Below are 12082 nucleotides of genomic sequence, written 5' to 3' on the forward strand. Positions count from 1 at the left end.
GCAGCTTTATCTACCTCTGCATGCACTGTTGGTACTCATCTGTTGGTGTGAAACTCTTGAGCTACACATTGCCGTACTGTTGTTTGCACAGATCAGCGCTATTAATGCTGGTTGAGCAGTTTGCCACATTACAACATTGGTTCAGTTGCTTTGTTTTTAAATACAAATTAAATAAATTAAATAATTATTTAAAATTGGGTGGCACAGCGGTCTAGTGATTAGCGCACAGACCTCACAGCTAGGAGACCAGGGTTCAATTCCACCCTCGGCCATCTCTGTGTGGAGTTTGCATGTTCTCCCCGTGCATGCGTGGGTTTTCTCCGGGTACTCCGGTTTCCTCCCACATTCCAAAAACATGCTAGGTTAATCGGCCACTCCAAATTGTCCATAGGTATGAATGTGAGTGTGAATGGTTGTTTGTCTATATGTGCCCTGTGATTGGCTGGCCACCAGTCCAGGGTGTACCCCGCCTCTGGCTCGAAGACAGTTGGGATAGGCTCCAGCACCCCCCGCGACCCTCGTGAGGAAAAAGCGGTAGAAAATGAATGAATTAATTATTTAAAATTAAATAATTAATAATAATAAAAAAATCAAAACATTGTTACAACTATAATGATGAAAATGGTAATATTAATGATTATAAACCGTGATAATAATGGTTCATGGTGGTGATAATAATAACAATAATAATGGTAATAATGATAAAGATTATAACAATAATGATAATAACAATAATAATATTACAGTGATAATAATAACAGGGGAAAACAAGACTGTGGCATGAACATGATTATATCTTGCAAAAAGGGGTAAGCTTTTGCTTCAGCCTACTCCTTTTGTGCTTGTGATTATTCACAAATGTAAATAATGGAAAGTTATATTTTGATTGATGTAAGAAATGCATTGTAATGTTTCATATATTTGCCCAAATAAAATTTAAAAAATTAAAATAAATAAGTAAAAAGTCTCACTCCAATGTAGTATCTCCCATCACATTAACACTTAGCCTTTTGTGCTTTAGGTAAATAAACACCCCAGCTATAATATATAGTATTATATATAGTATAGTATAGTATTTGCTGAAATCAAAAACACAGTTGCAGTTTCCTTGAAAGTAACAGTAAAAGCACTCTATAGACACTAACCCACAACATAAAAGATCCCCTTTTGACAAATGCACTTTTCTGACTTGCTGGATTATTTTACATTGTCGTGTTTGTTGTAGCCAAAAGTGATGACATTGTTTCATAAGAAAGATTGTGTGTTCATTGTGAAACTGCCGTGTGTGGATCACGTTGACTTCTTCTGGTTATTGAATTCGTGCAAGGCACCACAACTGCCTTGCAAGTAAGTAGCCGGCGGAGTGATTACATTGATTACACAACACGTTTGCAATACAATTAGATGCTCTCTTACTAGGCAACCATCTCCAATGTTTCATGGTAATCAGTGCTGTAGTTTTGCATCATCCTGCTTACAATAATGACCAAACGAGCTAACAAATGGTGAAAACGGTACATTGGATCGTGTTTGATATATACGTAAACATGTTGGCTTGCACATGGGATGATTCATGCGGGCGAATCTGGGTTAATTGACAGCGCCCTTCACAATATTGCTTCTTCTTAGATGTGTCAGTGAGCATCCGCGTCACGGAATAAGTCCATTCCTTTCTCCCAGCCACTGGACGCATGAAATGTCCTTATCTGCTGCACTCCTGATGCCTTCTTCAGTCCTTGTTCCCATCAAGGGACAGCAGTAAACTTCTCTGGCACAGTAAGCATGCACACTCCAGAGCACTTTATCCCAGAATAGAATCAAATGTTTTTGTAGGTCATTAGGTTACCTGCATGGGCCTTGACTCTGAAGGTCAGTAAATACGTTGCAGTGGAAGCCAATGGCATCTCCAAATTCCCTGACATTTAGACCTGTTTTGCATTCTTGGTTTTATTACTTGATTATTATCCTGTACTCACTTGCACGGGGGCGGTTAGAACTCTGTTGGACTGCAAAAGCCTTGTCTCGGGAGGGAAAGCGGGTCTCTTGTTAAAATGACAGCTAATAAATCAGCCTCCTGCACACGGAGCCAAGTGAGGCCAGCTTACTTTAATGTACAAAAACCTGCAAAATACTTCTTTTGGAACAATAAATAACTATGATGTGACTTTTCTATTGTCTGATTCTTACATAGCGTTATTGTGTGCATCTTTTGTAGAGAAGCTTCCCTTTTTATTTCCTGGTGCCGCAATTAATCACCTGGTGTGTCTTACAATGATTAAATGCCACACCTCAAATAGAAAGAGCCACGGATAATGTCAATACATGTGGAGAAAGGAATTGCAAGAATGTTAGTAATACTTTATAGACTAATATAGATTATTATATTGATTATATTATGCTTGTCAGTGGAGTATTGCTCATAGCCGGGGTGTTCTTCTCGAGTTTAGTTTGGCAAAGAGCCATTCTATGGCTTGCTAAAATTGCTAGTATCCTCGCAATGCTTGTGTTCACGACTGTGTGCTTTCCGTCGCGCAAACTTCTTACAAAGAAGGCATATCACTCCAACGTTCATGTCTCCTTGCTACTCACCGCTCCTTACTGCTTCTCACCCGGCCTCCCAACTACAATGGGAGCCTATCAAGGTATATTATCATTCATTCATTTTCTACCGCTTTTCCTCACGAGGGCCGCGGGGGGTGCTGGAGCCTATCCCAGCTGTCTTTGGGCAAGAGGCGGGGTACACCCTGGACTGGTTGCCAGCCAATCACAGGGCTCAAGGTATATTAAACAAGCCCAAACACAATGACGGCCAATCAGTGTCCACTTCATGGTATGATTGACCGTTGTCAAGCACAAGAACAACACCATTTTTTTTTTATAAAAAGCCTATTCACGTACAGAAACAGGAACGTTCGGGATAAAAAAAAAAAACACAAAAAAAACGATAATGTAAACTAAATATTGTGAAATTTGGTGTTGGGTGTGTGACGCCACAACATAAACTACATTTAAAAAAAGGGTTGTTTTACATCAAAATAACAATTTATTTACAAAAATAGTATCATGAACTATTCATAGTTTTCACATTTGGAACTGTGCATGCGTTAAAACTTTCTGCACGCTACATTCCTCCACGCTCTGTCACTTCCTCCTTGCTGTCGAGTGTATTTACATGCAAAAGATTCATGCCAAGCTGTTATTACATGGCTTAAAACTGCTCTAATAGTGACATCGGGCGTTCAGGTTTATAAAAATGTATAAATATGATAAATACATCTTTGGTATTGACTGAGTTAATAGTACAAGATTCCGCATGCTAAAGTGTAAATTACAGCTTTGTTAAACTCAGTACTGTATGATCACAGAGACACTACAAAAACCAAGGCAAAATTTTGGCCAAAAAGTACACATTTTTATACTTTTCTTCTTTAAGAGCCTGGAAAAAGGCTTTATTAATTTTAGAATTGTTATAAATAGATGGGAAATGACAGTAAGTACAGATGTTCGTGATGAATTATTAATTATTATTAAGTATGAAGCTGGCTTCCTGTGGTGGTGGCCCCTCATGCTGCAGGCTGCTTGGCTGAGGCTTGCAGTAGGTTGCCAGTGGAGCAGAGGTTGCACAGGGAGGTTGAAATGGAGGTTAAGGAGGAATCTGTAAGCAGACACCACAGTGGGACTTCCTATCACAACCAGTTGTCCTCTCTCTGTCCTCCTCATTCATGCTTGGAGTTGTCTGGTTTTTGCTCTCCGTGCCCCCCCTCCCCCATTTTCATTGCTGCACACTTGATATTAGCTCACTTTATCAGCACTCATTGAATAAATGTTGTGAAGAATGTGTGAATGCTGTTTGCACTTGCTGTCTTGTATTCCTCCTGGGTGCTTTTATTAGGCGAGAAATATACTTGTGAAATTGTTTTTCAAGTCTGTTTACCTGACTGCTAAAAGGCTGCAAAATGGAGAGAGAGAGAGAGAGAGACTGTAATTGTAAGTGATTATATCATCTGTCAAGAGCAGATCAAGAGCAAAGCAAACGTTTATCTTCATCTGGTCGTTGTTGTCCAAGTTAATGGATGAATTTCCATGATTTCCTACACGATAAATGGAAGTATCAGTAGACCCAATCACACAAACACACACAATCTTGTGTGTGGAAAAACAACTGATCACGAACACTAGAACCTCGACTGCCTCAGAGGTCGTCCCCGAAAGAAGGAGCTACTCCTAACAAGGCTAATTTCTATTTCAGAAATCCAAGCAACTAAAATGTCCCATGTTCCTGAATAGACCTTAGAGCAGGGGTCTCAAACTCAATTTACTTGGGGGCCACTGGAGCTCGGGTCTGGGTGAGACTGGGCCGCATCAGGTTTTCCAAAAAAAAAACAAAAAAAAAAAAACGCATTTATTAAAAAAAAAAAAAAAAAAACTTCACTTTTGTTTTTTTTTCTACAAGAAAAGCTCTGATTAAACATTCCACTGTTCTCAAATATCTTAATTTTTATTTTTCTACACAAAATAAGATGAAAAATAAATAAACAAATCAAGAATAAAGAAAATCAATCAATCAGTCAAATAAATATAATAATAATAATAATGAAACGGCAAATAATAAAAACTTAAGAAACCACATATAGTTGGTGGGTAGACAAATTATTTTTTTCAGATTAAAATTAACAAATCATTATTAGAGCCCTGTAGACATGACAAAACACGACTATAGTCACATTTATACTCTTTTTATTTACAACATATTGCGCAACTGCAGGGTCTTGAGACACATGCTAACTCGCAAACTAGAGATCTAGCGACCTAAACGGTAGCCTCCAAGTTATTTCCTTTAAACTTAAATAGCCAAAAACTTACCACTTCCACACGGATAGGGAGGATAACTATTAACAGTTATTTAACCTTTAACATGAACATTAATCAAACGTAATAATTTTTTCTGGGTACATGATACCATACAGCATCCATATCAAACTTTGCCCGGGCCACACTAACATTAAACTTTCATATTTCATCAAGACGGGGGCCTCAAACTAGTGTCCTGTGCGGGCTGCGTGTTTGAAACCCCTGCCTTAGAGGTTTCAGTGTATGTCGGATGTCCAGCATCAAGCAATGGTCACTGTTTTTTGTACATACTGTATGCATGTGTGTATTAGCACACCATGAGCAGGCATCGCAGGTGCCACTACGTCCCGGCTCCTGCTTCTAATCCCCATGGGAACGTAAATAAGCCGCCATGCGCTGTGCTTCCTTACATAACCACTACGCCACAGGGAATGAGACGGGATACTGGAAAAGGCAGGTGAACTACTATAAATCCACCAAAACAGGTGGGTATTCTGGTCACGAGGCGTCAGTATGGTATGAGACATGACATTAGATTATATTACCATTCACACTGTATGGACACAAGATACTGAGCCAGCAAAACAGAGCCTACATACCATGGCTGAGATCAAGTGGGGGGGGGGTTCTCCACTTATTCTGTGTGGAATTGGAAAGTTTTTGGCTTCTTTGTCCTTTCTTTCCATTCCGTTTGAAACACTTTCTTAGGTTGAAAATACACACTAATGTGTACGTACATACATACATGTAGTATGTACAGGTTGGTATCGATGAACATTGATACCATGGAAGGCTACAGTCCGATCCATCGACCACCGATCGGTATCGGCCGATATCAGTGCAAAAGCATGTTATCGATATCGGCCGATCCTTCTACCATCCCTCTATCATTCCTACCCACACTACAGCATTCATGTCTGCCATGTGTAGGACTCGCTGTCTTTGTGAGAGTGATAGGTTTTACACCCTTCAAAACGTGCATCAAAAAAATGTCTCATCGGGGTGCTGCTTTGAAAAGACATCCGGGGGTGGTGAGTTTGTGGCTCACAATGTGAACATCAGTCAGGCAGCAGCTAAAGCCCCCGTCCCAACCAAGTGTGGGCAAGGATTTGGAAGCATACAGACACTAAGTAGTACTTTTAGTGCATGAGGAACTTTGGTTGTGTGTGGGTCTGCCCAAGGCTACAGATGACGTGTGACGCACGTATCCTCTGCAACCACTTCTGACTCAGTGTGCACGTTCATGGTGGGTGCACGTCAGTCAGTCTCGCCGCTTCCCCAGTTCAGCTGTCCAATGAGAGCGCACAGAAGCACACGTCAGGAACCGTGACGTGTGAGCGTTTGCACCGCGCTTGTGCACACCGATTTCAGCAGGGGTGCCAAGCTGACAGACGAGTGCCGGCATTTTGACTCCTACGACCTGGCTCATCGATGAGCTTCATTTGTGTGCTTTTAGCTGCGCTAGTTGAGACATTTTTTAAGACAACAGGAATTATTTTTCCGCTCAGCGAGCAGTATTGTAATATCTTGCGAGACAAGCAAGTGATTTGGTCATTTTGCAAGCTATTTTGCACAAAAACAAGCCCAAAGTTTCTTATAATAAGTGACATGGCAACACTGCTCCTCATACGCGTATACTGCACATGTCAGTTCTGCGAAGAATCGATACAGCTCGAAGAGGGACAGATTATATATGTAGTTGTTACTGATGATGCCTAAAAAAAGCAGGCATGTTGATATTTATAGGTTATCACATGGTTTGTCTGGTATCAGGTCCAGTATCATGCCCCCCGCATGGGGCATGATACCTGGCCTGATACCAGACAAACCATGTGATGATCTTATTATCACATACTATTTAATCATGAGCTTATTATCACGTACTATTTAATCAAAAGACCATTTTGTTTCCAGAAAATGTTCAGTTTATTACATGTATTATATCTAAACAGTGTAAACACAATAATTGCAAAAATATTTCAACAATAATATTTTATCAACAGTCTTATCTTATCAATGTCTGACAATTAAAGTTCCATTAATCAAGTTTGGGTTTTTTTGGTGACTGGAGAAGCACTAGGAATATTTATAGTGTGTGTTCACGCTCGTGCGCTGTTTTCTGATTGGTTGTTTCACGGGCACGATACCAGAGCAGCGCGCTCTGAGTGGACAGCTACGGGGGCTGATACTGGACATGGTTAAACTCTATATTTTATCAGTATCACTGCCCTGGGCTTTGACACAGTATCATTTCGGCCTTTTCCCGTATCATTCATGGGCGGTTTCTAGGGTACAGGGCCAATTAATACTCTAGTATGTGATAATTGCAGGTTATCACATGGTTTGTCTGGTATCAGGCCAGGTATCATGCCCCCAAGAAATCCACCTTAGGTCTCGGGCTGATACTGACACTTGGGGGCATGATACTTGGCCTGATACCAGACAAACCATGTGATAACCTATAAGTATCAAAGTGTCGGTTCTTATGACAACCCTAAACGCTAACAAATAACAAAAATGGAAGAGAAGAATTAAGGAGGCAAAATTGTTATCCACTCCAATGAACATCCAGTATAGCATAAAGTATCGGCTGTAGTACCTTTTTGTCCTGACAAGTATTATTAGTAAATAGGATCTTGTATTGGACCTCATTAAAGGTGTTGTCCCCAATAAATGCACATATTAAATGGTTGTATTTTCTAATCCTGGCAGGAAGCAGCTTGTTGAAAGATCGTACATATTTAGGTACCGCGGCCATCGGGGCATCTCATGAGTGATGTGGCCAACTCGTGTGTGGGCGACTTCGCATGTCGTAAAACGCCGCTGACATTTACCGAATGAGATGCAGTGTGATTGATGCGCGGCAGAGTTGAGAAACGCACGCCGGCCGCAAATCACCTTTTTTACTACGCCAATACACACACGGCGCTAGCGATAGAAGGCATCTTTCTTTTTGATTCCTAAGTAAATTCCCCAGCAGTTGCCCTGACGTCGGAGTGTAGAAAATCCATAGACTTCCTTTTGTCACATGGTTGAATCGGCTAGACGCATGCAAGGTCGTAGGTCACCACTTGTAAGGGTCAGGTGCAGTTCATGGAGCACAGTCCTTTAGAGCTTATTATCATGAAGTGAGCAAGTTAAAGGCACTTTATGCTTACCTTTTTTATACCGCCAGACCGGTCATTCAATTAACACTTTAACTCTGAGGTGCTGCTCCAGTTTAATGTGAACATTCCCACCTAATTAGTGCTGTCATAAAAACACAACCCACACAGGGTTGTGTGAAAATTATAGCGATTGATACAGAAGACTATTCTGTGGACTCCAATAGAACTTAAACACCAATGGTATTGTTCTCTTCACCATATGATTATGCAAAAAAAACAAAAACAAACAAACATATATATCAAATTCCACAAAACTTTCTTTAGGGTTTCTACTAGGATTCTTCCTAGCTGTGGTGGTGGGCTGCATGGGAGATTTTGTTTTTGCAAATGTTGTTTTTATAATGACAAATAACCATTTTTATGACTTATTAACATATTTACTTTTTCAACAACCAGCAGAACAAGAACAGAGAACATCGCAAAATTGTTAATTTAATGGCAAACTTGCTGAGAGCACTTCAACTCAAAACATCAAGGTTTGGAATCAAGGTTCAACCTATTTAGAACGAAAAGTCAACTTTTTTTTTATACATTCATTCATTCATTTTCTACCGCTTTTTCCTCACGAGGGTTGTGGGGGTGCTGGAGCCTATCCCAGCTGTCTTTTGGGCGAGAGGCGGGGTACACCCTGGACTGGTCGCCAGCCAATCACAGGGCAAACAACCATTCACACTCACATTCATACCTATGGACAATTTGGAGTCACCAATTAACCTAGCATGTTTTTGGAATGTGGGAGGAAACCGGAGTACCCGGAGAAAACCCACGCATGCACGGGGAGAACATGCAAACTCCACACAGAGATGGCCAAGGGTGGAATTGAACCCTGGTCTCCTAGCTGTGAGGTCTGCGCGCTAACCACTCGTCCGCCGTGCAGCCTGTAAATAATATATATTGCATATAATATAAAATATTGTAATTGTAAGTATTGTAAAGATTGTAAAGCTTGCACCAAAACCAGTAAACGATTTGTCCTTGGCTCATTTCCCAGAATTGTAGACAAATCTTTAAGATTGGGATGGTGTTCCTGACTAATATATACGCTACGTGCTCTTTGAGTGTTTAACAGGCACCCACCTGAAATCATTCCAGCCTTTTAATAGCAGCAGACAGACTGTATTGCGCCATTGATGAATATCGCTTCTCTTAATGTTTGAATAGGACTACTGGATAGATGAGGCGCCGCTCATTCACTCTCACTTTCACGCTCTTCCTCCTCTTTCTCCCAGCCTCTTCCTGTTATTTTAGCGCGGGTGGCTAAAGTGCAGGAATCAGCAGCTGACTTCTATTCAGAGCGCTAATGGCTTTAATGCCGTGTGCAGCTGAACACTCGTCAAAGCCAGAAAGCTTCCTCCATGTAGACCCATTTCTTCCCAAGATACCCATTTCCGCCTCTTTCGGCCGTCTGAGACTCCACGCCGGTCTGATTTCCTAAGCCAATCATGTTCACATCTAATTCCTCACCACCAGCGAAGAGTATAGTGGGGGGGTTTTTTTGTTCCGATTGACCAGCAAAAAGCAAAATTCAGTAATATGCATGCCAGGCCAGTACTTGGCCAACTGCTTTGTCCTCCCATTACCCAAATCATATACATGCTCCTCATATTACCATATTTTGTGGTTAGAGCGCACACCCATAAATTATTAATACTTTCCAAACACAAAAAGAGAACATAATATAATTCCATAAATATTCTGAATAATGAAAACACATTATTTATTTTATAATTTATTTGCACAAAACTAGTGCTGCAACTAATGATTTTCTTCTATTAATCTGAAGCTTGTTTTTGATGGTTTTGATGAATCAAGTAGGCCCAAAACAGACCAAATCAATACAAACCCAACAAAAACAGGTAGTGGTTTGGTCTGCTACTAGTGTTGGCTGTTAATTTATTTGTATATTTTTAGAAAATTATTATAAAAACAATTAATTGGCGACTCCAAATTGTCCATAGGTATGAATGTGAGTGTGAATGGTTGTTTGTCTATATGTGCCCTGTGATTGGGTGGCGACCAGTCCAGGGTGTACCCCGGCTCTCGCCCGAAGACAGTTGGGATAGGCTCCAGCACCCCCGCGACCCTCGTGAGGAAAAAGCGGTAGAAAATGAATGAATTAATGAATTATAAAAACAATTAATTGGCGACTCCAAATTGTCCATAGGTATCAATGTGAGTGTGAATGGTTGTTTGTCTATATGTGCCCTGTGATTAGCTGGTGACCAGTACCCCACGTCTTGCCTGAAGACAGCTGGGATAGGCTCCAGCACGTCCAGAACCCTCGTGAGGATAAGCGGTAGAAAATGAATGAATGAGTGAATAATTACCATCGTAGTTGAATTGGATAATTGACTAATCATCAGTTCATCAATTAAATTGTATTTAATAAGTCTGCAAAAAGTACGGAATTTTCAACTTGTAAATAAACAACCCGAAAAAAGCCTTTAAAGCTGTTGCTCATCATGGAAAAAACACCAAAACTGCTGTTAAAAAGGTTTTTATAGTTTTATATATACATGCTGTGACCATGTAGTAACAGATACATTCATAATAACGCTAGTCCACACCAGTAACTAGTTTGATGTTAATGATAATAACAATGTCACTGTTGCTTGGCTAATATACATGGTGCATTACATGTTAACAGAGCATTGTTGCCACTTTTTGGAGCTTTATGGATGAAATTAGTTTCTCGTTACATGCATTCTTAGCACCAGACCATCTGTGTATATATCTTTTTAGAATGCACAGCAAAGAGAAAGACGTGTTCATGTCACATAAGTATTGTAGATGATGGACAAAAAAATGTTTTAAGTGCAGTTTTCTTTTAAGTTGCAATACTGCAGGTCGATCAAACCCATTTGTACCTTTTTAGGGCTTTTTCTCAAGCAAAACACAGTCCTTTCACTCAGCACCGCAGGTGCCGTCTTGACCAAATGTACCCACTCTGCAAGTGTATAAACAACTTGTATAACCTTACTTCTATTACCGATCAATGATCAGCTTTTAGCATCCATTTATGTAAATCTGGCTTTGTTGCTGTTAAAAGCAAAGGTGGTTGATTAATGAATAGTCCGTCTGAGGAGTGAATGAGTGTGCTGGGTTCATGTGGAATTTATTATCTATCTGCACTCCGAGGCAGCCCATAAAACAACTGCGGGTCATGTGACCAGGAAACCAAGGAATGCGTCTTCCCACTGGACTTGCATTGGAATGGTCCAGCTAGACAATTCATTAGGTACTGTTGCACAAGAGAACTTTGAATGTCTGTAATAGTACTGGAATCTGGAATCATTTTGTGCAGGTGTACCTAATGAAGTGGCTTGTGAACGTATGACATATGTAGTGTTTGTGTGTGTGTGTGTGAATGTGTCTCAGTTGGGCACGATGCTGTTTTACCTCACCCTTCTGATGCTAAGCTGCTTTTGCTTGATTGCCATCTGTTCAAGCGCTCTGTATTTCTACACAAAGATAACCTAGCTCAAACACAGGCACACAAAGACAAGATCACTGCTTGTATATGCAGCTCAGTGATGTGTATGTATGGTTATTACACTTATTGGAGTCAGCAGAGAACCACTTCTCCATAATATAGGAAGAGAATTTTGGCCATACGTTGTATTGACTTAATACATGGATAAAAGTAGGAGTATGGAGTAAACACCACCCAACCACATATTTTATATAGCTCTGCATTCAGCATGTTACACTCGCAATACTGTTGTTTACAATGAAGTCATCAGCATAATGCTGGCTAAGCAGTTAGCTACTTATCGCTATTACAGTATTGATTCTGCATTATACGAGTAAGTAAATGACCATGTGGTCAAAGAGAGCTATGTTTTTTTTTTCATTTTCTCATGCACTCTACATCATTATTCAAGTTAGAAAAGCAATATATATAACACTTGCTATATAACACTTGCTTTTCTATTTCTATTATTACACTTGCTATTACAGTATTGATTCTGCATTATCCGAGTAAGTAAATGACCATGTGGTCAAAGAGAGCTATGTTTTTCTTTCCATTTTCTCATGCACTCTACAGCATTATTCAAGTTAGA

At 40.2% G+C, this 12082-nt stretch overlaps 1 protein-coding gene across 17 annotated transcripts in view; it reads left to right on the forward strand.

The window, feature by feature from the left end:
• Positions 1-12082, forward strand: part of caska (calcium/calmodulin-dependent serine protein kinase a) — a 92709-nt gene that overhangs the window by 39231 nt on the left and 41396 nt on the right. The gene's annotated exons all lie outside the window — the stretch shown is intronic.

Source organism: Doryrhamphus excisus, chromosome 9, assembly GCF_030265055.1.
Source record: "Doryrhamphus excisus isolate RoL2022-K1 chromosome 9, RoL_Dexc_1.0, whole genome shotgun sequence".
Lineage (NCBI taxonomy): Eukaryota > Metazoa > Chordata > Actinopteri > Syngnathiformes > Syngnathidae > Doryrhamphus > Doryrhamphus excisus.